This window comes from Rhinolophus sinicus, linkage group LG03 (genome assembly GCF_036562045.2).
Source record: "Rhinolophus sinicus isolate RSC01 linkage group LG03, ASM3656204v1, whole genome shotgun sequence".
In the NCBI taxonomy this organism is placed as follows: domain Eukaryota; kingdom Metazoa; phylum Chordata; class Mammalia; order Chiroptera; family Rhinolophidae; genus Rhinolophus; species Rhinolophus sinicus.
Window position 1 is genome coordinate 176988821 of NC_133753.1, and position 13073 is coordinate 177001893.

A 13073-nucleotide genomic window follows, 5' to 3' on the forward strand; every position below is an offset into this window, starting at 1 on the left:
TCATAAAGATGGCATCATGTGGTCATTTGTACATAGCATCTTCCACTTGGCATGTTTTCAAGGTTCATCCATGTTGTAGAGTGTAGCAGTACTTCATTCTTTCCTTAAAAATATTCCATTGAATAACTATACCACATTTTGTTTACCCATTCATTGGTTACGGACATTTGGTTATTATGAATAATGCTGCTAAAACATTCGTGTACAAGTGTTTGTGTGTTTTCAATTCTACTGGGTATATACCTAGGAGTGAAATTGCTGAGTTATACTCATATAGTAACCAGGTTTAACTCTTTAGAAACTGCTAAACTGTTTTCTAAATCTGCTGCACCATTTCATACCCCCAGCAAGAATGTAGAAGGGCTCCAATTTCTCCATATCCTAGCCAAGACTTGTGATTGTCTGGCAAATTTTAATGTAAGAGATGAGAATTTTCATTACAACCTAAATTTTCCAGAAAAGAAATGTTTAAGTCTTTCTTAATGAGGTGATTTCAGTTAATTCTCAGTTAAAATTTCCCCTTAGAAAAACATAAAGGAGTGAATGCAAAACCAGTTTGGAACATCTCTGTCTCTATGTGGGCTTTTACTCCTAATTTAAAAGTGTGGCATTTCCTTTGAAACACAAGAAATGTCATTCATGAGTCTATATAGCAACATATCTTATAAAAGATTTTGTTGACTTGTTGATCTCTATATTTACACAGGTCAAGAATTCAGTGGAGGAGGGAGGGGTATAAAAAACTTTTGTCTACTCCTGTAGGCCCAGAAACAGAGACACTTGTCACTGCAAGGGGTGGCTTTCCAGATTCTAGAGTAGTTGAACTGACAGCAGTCCAATAGCCTATTCAGAGTGGTCCTTGGCCCAGGAGCTTGTTAGAAATGCAGGCTCTCAGTCCTTACCCTACATTTACTGAATCAAAAGGTGCATTTTACAAGTTTCCCAGCTGATTCACATGGACACGAAAGTTTGAGAAGCACAGCTCTAATTGAAGTAGAGGACACGTTAAGAACCTCACACCCTCATTCTTACCAAGGCACCCATTGTTTCAAAGTTCTTTTGCATCTCTTCTTGGCCTTTTGGCTAAGATCAAGTATAGTATCTGTTCTTATCGGTTTAATATCTGATACGTCCTTTATCCAAGGACAATATATTAAATGGATTTTGGGAATTAGGAGATGGAATAGGAGCTTGCTCCGTCCACTCCACGCATTGACCTGGTATTGCAGTACTTCCAGGAATGGTGCACCCAAAAAAAAACCAAAACAAAAAACAGTTCTTTTGCAAACATAAGCCCCTTAGCTTTAAAAAATAATCTCATGGATGTATTCCACAAGAAAAGGAATCTATGCTGTTTGAAGTTTTATTACACTTTGCTTATGAAGCTCGGTTAGGCCCTTCAACAGAGGTGTAACTAAAAGGCACAAATAGAGCAGGCTGAAGATATACATGATACTACTTTGATCCCTTTGCTGGTTATTGATATTTGGAATTTCTCTGCTCTTGTCACTTGGAAACTTCCCAAGGTTTCTATGCTTAAGAGTTTCGTGGCTCCCAATGTCCCCATGCCCCAACCTTCTCCCTCTCCCTGACTCCCTCTCACCCCAACATCAACTCACTAATGTCCAGGAGTCTGAAATAGCAGCTGGGTGGCAGTCTGAAGGGCAGTGGAAGAACCAGCGGATGGAGAACGAGTGGCCTAGGAGGCCAGGGTACCATGGCTGGGTTTGCTGCCTTGTTGCTCTGTCAGCGTGGCTGAGGTACTTCAGTTCTCTCACTTCCAAACCATGTTTAAGGCAATTAAATAACAATATCATCATCAATAATAATAGCAGCTTATCTATTGAACACTATTCACTACCGTGTTTCCCTGAAAATAAGACCTAGCTGGACAATCAGCTCTAATACGTCTTTTGGAGCAAAAATTAATATAAGACCCAGTCTTATTTTACTGTAATATAAGACCGGGTCTTACATAATATAATATAATATAATATAATATAATATAATATAATATAATATAATATAATATAATACCAGGTCTTATATAAATTTTTGCTCCAAAAGACGCATTAGAGCTGATTGTCCAGCTAGGTCTTATTTTGGGGGAAACACGGTAGTTATGATTTATCTCATTATAACCGCAACTAACTTATGAGAGGGGTAACAGTTATCATTCCCATTTTACAGCGGAAGAAACTGAGGCACAGAGAAGTTTAGAAACTTGTCCAAAGTCCCAGAACTAACAAGTAATGGAGCCTAGACGCTACCCTAGGCATTCTGCCTGCAGAGTGGGCCCTTCACCACCGTGCTGAGAAATTGCACTGCTTGTTAAATTACTCTGTGAACTGTGAAACGCTATATAACTTACTGGCTGTGTTGCTCTTTAAAAAACAAAGTTTAAACTGAAAAAAATGAAAGTATTTGGCCAAAAAGCAAATACTGGCTTCTCACTGGGGCAGATGAGGGTTGCCAGTGCTTTCAAATGGAGAGGAATGTAATCCAAGTGCTGAAGCAAACAGAGCCTGCAACAGAGGTTTCATTTCCTACAAAACCACTCGGCAAATTGTGCAAACCTTCCCGAAATAAATACTTCAGGACAAGGCTGGGATGTTTCTCAAGGCTCTTCACCCGAAGGGGATTTGAACTGTTACTATTCAAAAGCCCATGCGTGACAGCCTGGAAAGTTCTTTCTATCTTTCAGAGTAATAACAAACAATTCTTGTGTCTGATTGCCAGCTGAAACATATAGTTGGAGGAAATACAAACTCACAAGGCTACTTTTAGAAGACTTTGATTTTTAAGGCCTATTCATTCACAGAAAATGTCCCTCAAGCCAAACTCTTTCTTGTCCCCTTCATTACAAGCCAGTTCCTGACACCACAAGAGCTGGCCGAGTTAAGTCAAGAATGCAACAGGCTGGCTACCACAATTGCCCTTCCAGGTCCTTCCATTGCCTCTGCAAGCAATTATCACTCCCCAAATCAAGCAAACCACCACACCCACGCCACGAAATAACCATATACCAAACTGCCAGGACTAGCCATGTCCAGATTCTCAGAGTAATAGAAGGTTCCAGGAGGAGAAACTAGTCTAATATCCTCATTTCATGGATGAAGACATGGAAGCTCAGAGAGGTCAGGAAATGTATAAAAGATCAGAACCTGAATTCACTGCTCTGACTCTCTAAGAGCAGTTTGTCCTGAATGTACTCACATCACCCTTCTTTGTTTTTAAAAGCCTTTTGTTTTTTCCCCAAGCGAGGGGTCATTAGGGTCAGTAAGACTCAGAAATACTTCCTGACAATAACCAGCTTTCCATAATCCCTTGAGAGCTTCAGTATTTCCCAAACACCTAAAATCGCCTATACTTTAATTGCATTCCTTATGTAAGACATCTTTCTCGAGGGAGAAAAATGATATTTAATCATACGAAAACAAAGCAGGGAAATTAAATATTCACAATTAGGATTTAATTCAAAGTACTCCCCATGGCCCACAGGCTCTCCACAAGGAGGGCTGGGCTCCCATCTGACCTCACCTTCTAGCTCTCTCCATTCACTGAGCGCATCTAGCACCCTCCCACCTCCGGGCTTTTGCCTTGCTGTTCCCTCCACCAGGACAGAAGTTCCGGAAAAGTGCATGGCTCAGGGCCTTATTCCACCCAGGATCTGCTCCAATGCAGGAGTCTGCTTAGAGAGGGCTTTCTTTTTCCCAGTGGCCCCTGGCCTCTGTTTTCTTTAACACACTTGACATTACATGAAAGAGGCACACTTTTACTTGTCTGTCTGCCCCGCTAGACTGGACATTCCAAGAGGTCAGAGACTTTGTCTTGTCTACTACAATTTTCCAACAACGTAGAAGGGATAAGATCTGGGGACAGGAGGGAGGAGACACAGATGGAAGATAGCATACTCGGAGCTAAGAAACCCCACAGCATGTAAGCTGAGCTCGCTCTTTGCTCTTTGGGATTGTCTGGTTTCATGAATGGGGTCTGGAAACAGCAGTTGGGCATTAGGAGATCTCCATTAGGGCAAATCTTTAGTTTTGAATTTGTTCTTTTCGTCTGAAGTTTCAATGTTGAGTTTCCTTAAACTGAGTCTCCCATAAACTGGCATGACCATGTTTTCTTCCTCAGGTTGTAATGTAAGTTTTTAAGAGAGAAGCTGTGTCCTTTATGTTATTATAGGCTGGAGTTTGCTTCCCAACATTGTATCAGACACTGAGCGGCTTTCAAAGTGTGGTGCCCAGACCAGCAGCCGCAGCATTAGCGGGGAACTTGTTAGAAATGCACATTCTGAGGCTCCTGCCCAGACTCGGCAGAGCCCAGCAATCTGTTTTAACAAGCCTCCCGGGGTGATGTTGATGCATGTTCAGTTTTTAGGACCACTGGCATAGTAGGAAGTATGAACTAAAAGTCAGAATTCTTTGATTTCGGTTTCTGCTCTACCATCCCCAAGCATGCGATAACAAAGTGACTCAAATATACTAGTCTCAGTGTCATGCGGAGACCCTGCTCGCTGTGCCATTTTTCAGGTGGGGCGGCCTGCGGGGTCTCTGCTCCCACTCCCCACACAAGAACGCAAGATATGGTGAGGCCGAAAAGGAACACCCACGGAGCCATAGGTAGGGGAGTCATATCACTATGGTCTCACTGGAGGCTGGGCCCACCGGACGCGCGACCTGCCCTCCGCCTTTCCACCAACTGACGGACGACTCTCCTCAACTCTCCTCGACTCTGTTCCTCTGCTCTCTTCCGCTCTCCTCGGCTCTCCTCGTCCGCTCTCCTCGGCTCCTCGGCAGTCCTCGGGCTCTCCTCCGTAGCCGCAGCAGTTATACCAGCGGCCAATCAGCTAACCGGCCACAGCTGACGGCCAATCAGCCACAGCCGACGGCCATCCACCACCCGAGCCAGCGCCTTTCCATGTGAGGCCGAGAGCCTGTAAACTACTTTCTGGGGCTCTGTCCCCACACTCAGTTTACTCATCTGTCCATAGGATCACTGCAGCCTTTGTCAGCTCTAAAAGCTGACCAATTATTTTATGGCAATTATTTGCTGCAACATCTAAAATCTAACGAGGTCACTGAGCGCAAATGAGGCTTAGCTCACACCAAATATTTCAGTGGGACAATCCTTAATCCTGAAAGATTTGGATTCCCATTTCAGATTAAAATCTGAGGGAAAGGAAGGCAGTACTTCCTTACCGTCTAATAACCTTCTAGTATAAAAGCCTCGAAAAACTAAATTCTATTCTGCTATCAGCCCAGAGAGAAAGCCTGTCAGGCAGAGAAGTGCTGAAGCTATCTGGTTTTCTGCTATTTCAAAAGCAGCTGCAACAGGGACTCCCATCACTGCTTCTGTGAGGAACTGATGTGGCAGAAAGTCTGAGAAATGGGAACAGTGGTTGCCTTTTCCTGCTAAATGTTTCAGATACAGAAAATCAAAGGTGGATGGCATAAAAAAAGGCTATAAAGACAAGGATTATCGTCCTTTATATGCTTATGATGTGCTCATAGAATAAGCAGGGCTACTTCTGGGGACAGAGATCTCCTGGGGACACGAGGGAGGGAACACAGATGGAAGATTACATACTCAGAGCTCAGAAACCCCATGATATTTAAGCAGAGCATTAGCTCTTCAGGATTGTCTGGTTTCATCAGTCAGGTCTGGAAACAGCGCTTGGGCATATTAGGGCAAATGATTTGTCTACATAGTCATGATAGAGCCCCAGGCTATAGCACCTAGAGCTGAGAAGAGGTGATTTGTACCAATTTCCGAACCTTTCTGATGCACACTTTCCTCTCCATAAAGGACTCCAGGGTGATTGTAAGCATCAGATGAGAAATGCCTAAGGGAAATTGACAAGTCTTTTAAAACGGGTGAAAGAATGAATTATGGTATTTATTGAATGAATGACTCACATGAAAGGCCCTTGCTTAGTGTTGGGGCACTTGGCATTAACACTATTCATAACAATTCCTTTCTTATGAATGGGGTACGATTGAGCTCTAACCCTGATTGTCTATTAACAGGGATGAGATAAGGACATAGGAAACTAAGACCCATCAAATCCCAGATGGTTGAAGAAGCAGGGGCGAGCCTGAGCTCAATCACTTTGGAAATTCGAAAAGTCTTCATGAAAGAGACAGCAAACTGGGCTTTGAATGATACGCAAGGCTCGGTGGCCTGGGTGGTGATGGTGGTATTTTGGAAATGGTGAATTTCAGGGACTCTGTTGAGGAAGCAGAAATGTTTCTAGAGGACAGGCATGTGCTAAGTGATCTCATGTCCCTCAACCCTTGAACTGTCTGGTTGTCAGCGTGAGAACCTCCTGCTCCAGGTGCCCTCTCTTACGGAGTTGGACTGAGGGGAGGTCATTTGTCTGTGTGTGCTGAGATCCACGCCCATCCGCCCCTGCTCTGCTCTCCATCACAGCAAACGGCTCCATTTCCCAGGCTCTCCTGACCTCTGCATGCGGGAGTAGGTCCAGCCAGTGGAGGGCATGGCCAGGGGACCAGAGGGAGGGGCAAAGCCAGATTGCTTCCGCCCTCAACAACAATGGCCCACTGGAGTGTCTAAAATCCTTCATTCTCAATATATTTAACCCAGCCTTGAAAACAGTTTTAAAGTGAACTATCCTGTGATTCCCACCAACATTTTATCACTGTAGTCCTTAATTTCCAAATTGATTCTCATCAACTTGCACCACTTTGTATGGTGACAAGTTGTGGGGACGGAGTCCCAGAGAGCAGTTTCTAGGCTCTCGACCTCACGTGGAAAGGTGCTGACTCAGGTAGTAGATGGCCGTCAGCTGTAACCAGTTAGCCATTAGCCACTAATATAACTGCCGTGGCTACACTAGCAAGTGCGGACTGCGGCTCATGTTGAACCTACTTCCTGTGACTCGACCAGTAGCCCTCGAGAATGTGGTGGTATGACTCCCCTATCTATAGCTCCGTGGGTGTTCCTTTTTGGCCTTGCCATATCCTGTGTTCTTGTGTGTGGAGCAGGGGCTGAGACCCTGCATTACGCAAGTCTTCCCTCTAAAGTACAGTTTTTCAACATCTGTTCAGGTTTAACATAAAACACTATTTCCCTTTAAAAACTTTGTGAATTTTATTACTTTACATAATTTGGTTTAAGCCCAAAATTTAGTTTATCTTTCATTTTAATTGTATTTTGTGCACAGGCTTATATACACATACAAGTACGTGTGTGTGTGTGCTAGAAAAAAAATTCATCTGGACTCCCTGAACTTGGCCTCAGCCCACCTATAAGCTATCATAGGGTAGAACCTGTTGGAAAGCTTTGCACTAGGAAACCTGGGGCCTCACTGTGGAGTATCTAGAGCAGGGGTGTCCAAACTTTTTTCAACGTTTTTTACCAAGGGCCATACGTGGTAAAATACACAAACAGCTAGGCCACTCACTCGAGGTGAAGTACGTATTGCCTCACTTGGTTTATTTAAGTAAACTAAATATATTTTTGGAATCTGCTGCGGGCCAATTAACAATGGATTGCGGACCGCAGTTGGCCCGCGGGCCGCAGTTTGGACACCCCTGGGCTAGAACATTGGTTCTCAGTTTGGGCTAATCATTCAAACCACCTGAGTGCTTTAAAAAACCCTATGCCTAGAACGCGCCCCACACTAATTACGTAGGAATCTCTGAGAGTGACACCCAGCATTTTTAAAAACTGTCTAGGTGGTTCTCATGGGAGTCAAGTTGAGAACCACTGATCTAGTGTCTAGTGCGGCCCTTAGCTTGAACTGCTATGATATGCTCTTGAAGAAGGGAAGGAAACATAGAATGGTGTCGCTGTTTTTCTTTTGAATTTGGGGTGGCGTCTAGTCATACTTTTACCAACACCTGCACTGCCTCCTCTTCCCCTGTACCCACCCAAATCCTCCCCATCCATTCTTCAAGGCCCACCTAACCTCACACCTCAAGCAGGAAACATTTTATAGTTTAGCACTTAATTATTCTCCAGTACTTTCATGGTCTTGTCTTCTCAGCTAGACACTATGCATCGTGTAGACAAGGCCCACCTTTTCTCCTTTTTCTGTATGTGCCTACAATAGAGTTTGGAACATTTTAGATGCAGGGAGTACTTCCCAACTGGCAGATTAATGAAACAAACATTTGGTCACATTGGCAAGATAGGAACAGATGTTATATCACCTTCAAAAATCGATGTGATCAAAAAGCACAGTGGCTATGCTGTAACAGCAATTACATCCTTCAGTTTATGCCTCTGTCAAATATCCATAGGTTTCAGGAAAGATGGGTGATTTTGCCTGGAAGGGGATTTTGCAGGGAAGGGGTTTGCAATTACACATAAAGTATGTAGTAGTTTTAGGTAAATTAATTTGGCGGCCAAATTGACTTGATTTCCAAGACTGAGCTGCTGGTATAAAATATCTAATACATCCCTATTTTGAGAAAACAGGAAGAGACAAAATGCAACAAGCCATCAGCCAGAGAAGCCTCTTATCATACTGCAGAATTCAAGGACTATCTCCCCTATTTTATATTTAAGCTCCATGGAGTCCCCTAAAAATACTTGCACAAGTTCTTGCTTTCAAAGCCAAAAAGATCAGGTTTCTGGAGTCTGGGCTATGTATGCGGAATATGTCTAGCTATCTATACATCCATGCCTGGGTGGTATGTATTCAAATACTACAGTCCCAGCAGTGATTTTATTTAGTCTGGTTGTTCCTAAGACAAACACACATAACTTTAATTAAATGCACACCAAATGTAGGGGAAACCATTTTGAAACAATTAAACTGTTCTATGGTAAGAGGTTTAGGGTACCCTCCCACTTCCTCACCTCCGCCATGGAAAGAACAGATGGGCAGAGGGAAGCCAAGCCTGATTCTATAAACACAGCCTGCAGCTATAACTCTCTGTCTTGCTCTATTTTGCTCTCTTCTGACCCAAGACATCACCCTTCTTTTACTCTTTCCTAAATGAATTCCAGTCGTTTAATTGCTTTCACTTTTTTTTAACCCCTCTTTGATCAGTTTTAGAGGGAGAAAATTTTCAGACAAGGTTTCTTATCTTTCCATAAAGGAAATATTTCAGGAAGAAACTGAAAAGTCTGGAGAATGACCAAACCACCCATCTGGTTATTGACCTCGGGTTATGAGGCTTCTGGAGAATGTGCGTCGAGATGGCTGCTTTTGCCGCCTCATTCTTGGAACTTTCTGTGTCATCCGGTGTCTAGGTATTAAAGGCTCAGTATTATTACTCTTTTTAAATTGCACTGGAAGCTGGGAAAGGAAAGTGTCAGGTTGTGACATTCACCAGAATAGCTCTTTTCCTCTTGAACCTCTAGTTAATTTATCCCTAATTAATTTACCCATGAGATGTTACCGGCAAAAGGAGAGTGCTTTCTCCATGAACCATCCTGAAAAGCCACTCCCACAAATATTGACTGAATGCCTCTTGTGCTCAGAAGAGTGGGAAAAGCCAACAAAAAACAAAATCATATGCTCCTTGTCCTCAGGGAGCTTACTATATTGTAAGGGACTCAAGTCTTTCAGAGAACAAAGATTTTGCTTAAGCACAGTTGAGTCTTTTCTGTTGTTGCTACTGTTCTTTCAGTATAAGAAAATACATCAAATTCTAAATTAAGATGGTAGTTGTTCAAAGAGAAAGAAAACCACAAAAGGGCTAAGAATATCAGAGAGGAAGGCATTCTGAACTGGACATAGAACCTGTGCAAACATCTGGATGTTCTTACATGAGGGGAAGGCAGGGAGCAGAGAGCCTCACCTCCAATAGAAGGTGAGTCTGAGAGAACGTTCAACTAAGTAAGGGCAGGGACAGTGGGAGGCCCTTGAAAGCCAAAATCAGGACTCTAGGCTCCAGGCAACAGGGCAACACTGTGTACTGCTGAGCAAAATAACAGAATGGGTCATTACAACAGCTCGTAGAAAATAGGACTCTAGCTTAATTTTAATATGGAGGGTAAATTAAAGGGTAAACTCAAACTAGCGGGCAGAGAAAGAAGCCAAGTACTACTGTCAAGGGCCTATCTTTTAAGTGAGTGGTCTGGCCTTACCCTTTGGAGACAAATGCAGAACACTGCATACGTGTCCACAATCAAATGCTGGTCCTGCAAGCACCATGGGGCTGGTGAGGCAAGAGCTCCAGCAGAGGGGACACGCTGGGTTGGTCTATCATGAATTCAGAACCACTCCTAGGAAGCCACCAGTTCACGTGCTGTCAAACCAAATGCATGTGGAAAGAACAGGAACAAGAACAGAAAGGTCTGCACCGCTTAAGAAAAATCTTCAAGTGTGAGTCAGACCCATACACACTCAGGCAAGAATGCACAGATTAGACTAACTCAAATATAGAAGCGCAGACTTGCAAAGGTGGGAAGGCTGAAGCGAAGGGAACAACACTGCTTGGGGCTCATTGTTATAACAGAAGCCTTGGCCTTGCATTACTACATGACAGTAAAAGGACAGGAGAGATGCTTTCCAACCTCACAGCCCCCTTCCTCCTTCTGCATACCAAGACCACTAGATTTGAATGAAAATATGAAGCCAGACAGATTTAAGTCCATGGTGCCTTTGAAAATTAAACTCTTGTAAATTCTTGTAATGTTAATACAAGAATGCCTTTGAATACATGGTGCCTTTGAAAATTAAATTCTTGTAAATTCTTGTAAAGTTAACTTTATTCATCAAAAGGAATATTCCAATCAGAAAAATGAAATGTTAACAGGTAATTACTTGTCGAAAATCTTGCACTGAAAAAACAATTATCTCCTTTCCTCCTTTTTTTTACATAATTCTTCTTTTTACATGTCATCAAAGGAAAAAATGGTGGACTTGTACATGCAAAGGTAGACATGTTAGAACTGGTTCTAGAGTTAATACAGGAAAAGGTGTACCACGTGGGCCTTAGTTTTATCATCTGCAAAATGGAAGTGGTGATTTTTGTACAACTACTGCATGCATTTCTAGTGTTAGAAGAGAATATGATGAAGAACTGATTCATGCTACAAAGATGAACCTTGAAACCATTATGCTAAGTGAAAGAAGCCAGAGACAAAGGGCCCCCTATTGTATGTTTCCATTTATATTAAATATCAAGAATAGGCAAATTCATAGAGACAGAATGCAGATTAGTGGTTGCCAGGGGAGGAGGAGGGAAGGTTGGGGACTATCACTGTTTAACGGGTACAGGGTTTCATTTGGGATGATGAAAAAAATTCTGGAACTAGAAAATGATGGTTGTACAACATTATGAATATACTTAATGCCACTGAAATGTATATTCTTCTACGGTTAAAGTGGTAACTTTTATGTTGTATATATTTTATCACTATTTAAAAACGGGGAGAAACTAGAAAATAACATTCTGGCTGTGTACTCTACACATAATAAATATTAACAGAAGGTATATTGATAAAGCTGTGGCTAAGCTGCTAATCTAAATTTTCTATTTTCGTTTTAGTGGGTATGTCTTGGACAAGGCCATCACGAACCATCATCTCACCTTTCTTTGGCATGGCTATAAAAGAGTGTTTTGTGCAGACACCTCCAAAGCTGAACTGGGAGGAGTCGGAGCCAAGAAAGCTGTGGAGTGGTACAAGAAGTAGTCCCAAAGCACCATGTGTACCACCAAAAATCTCAAGACAGGAGTGTGGCCTCTGCCACTGTCACTCTGATAGCACTGACTCCACACATGGCATCATGGGAAAAGGTTAATTCACTCATTCAACAAATACTTTCTGAGTATCTACTACAAGCGGAGCCGTGGGCTAGATGTGGTAACTACAGCAGTGTAAAGTTAACAGTCCCTTCTATCCAGGAAATTTTGATCTAGTGTACAAGAGGGATGAGAACTAAAAATTACAGAAGATTGAGAAGGCAACTGACTCAACATAATATCAGCCAACAACCAAAGCCCACCTACCATTGGGGGTCCTGGCTACCAAGTCAGAGTTCACGGGGTGTTGGCCCTGTGTGACAGACCTGAGAGACAGATCTCTGCAAAGGTCAGGTCAAACGAGGCGGATGGGGAGAGCTCAACCCATGGGCTTTGGCGGAGTACAAGCCCAGCTCCTAGAGGACCAGACTCTGATCTGAGAGAACACTTCCCTCTGCCCTTTGTGAACCAGCTAGCCCGGCCTCTCGACAGAGCTCAGCCCCTTAAGCTATCGTGTGGCTCTCCCAACCACGGGGCTGGTGTCTATGTTATCAGATCCAATGGGTGTCAGGAAGAGTGCTTAAGTGGCAAAATTTGCTAAAATGTGATGCTCAATCTTCTGAAAATTCACCTTTTATTCTCCCTACCTCTCCTTCAATCTAGAGTCAGTCTAGTTTCTAGATGATGGTTCTCTCTGTTGAACCTACATGGGACACTAAAAGGTCTTGATTCCCGAGCCTCTCCACAGATCAAATGATACTGGACATCTGGGGTGGGCATGGCATCAATATAGTTTTTAAAGCACCCCAGGTGATTCTAATGCAGGCAGGATGGAGAACTACTCATCTGGGGTAAGAAGGGAAGGGAACTGGCTCTATCAAGTACCTACTATGGGCTGGATCCTGTGCTAGCTCCTTACATATAGTATCTATAGCTAGGTACCCCTCGCACATCCTCTTGGACGTGTTCTGGCCATAAGCATAGGGCCCCTCAGAGCAGCACTCAACCTCGGCAGGACAAGACATCAGGAACAGATACCGCCATTACCTTACCTCTTGAGTGGGATAACTCTGAAGCATACTTTAAACCTGGGGTAATTAAAATAGTTTTATGAGGGGCCAGATAGTTAATATGTGAGGCTTAATGGGCCATACAGTCTTTGTCTTGACTACGCCAATCTGCCTTTGGAGTGGAGAAGCACCGATGGGCAATGCTAAATGAATGGATTTGGCTGCATTCCAGCAAAACTTTATTTACAAAGACCGACAGCAGGACACAGTTGGTCAACCCCTGCTCTAAGTCTAAATCCCAGAGGTTCTTAGTGGAAATGAGTCCCAGCTGACCATAGCAGTAACATGTCAATAACACGCTCTGCAGCCTTCCTTCGCTCACCATGCACTTCCT

The 13073-nt window shown here is 43.2% G+C and overlaps 1 protein-coding gene and 1 non-coding gene across 14 annotated transcripts in view; one reads left to right on the forward strand and one right to left on the reverse strand.

Moving 5' to 3' along the window:
• RAI14 (retinoic acid induced 14) overlaps positions 1-13073 on the reverse strand; it is a 135210-nt gene that overhangs the window by 39337 nt on the left and 82800 nt on the right. The window lies entirely within an intron of this gene.
• LOC141570932 (U2 spliceosomal RNA) lies at positions 1064-1254 on the forward strand. The gene has a single exon (XR_012495374.1). It is a non-coding gene; the product is annotated as a U2 spliceosomal RNA (small nuclear RNA).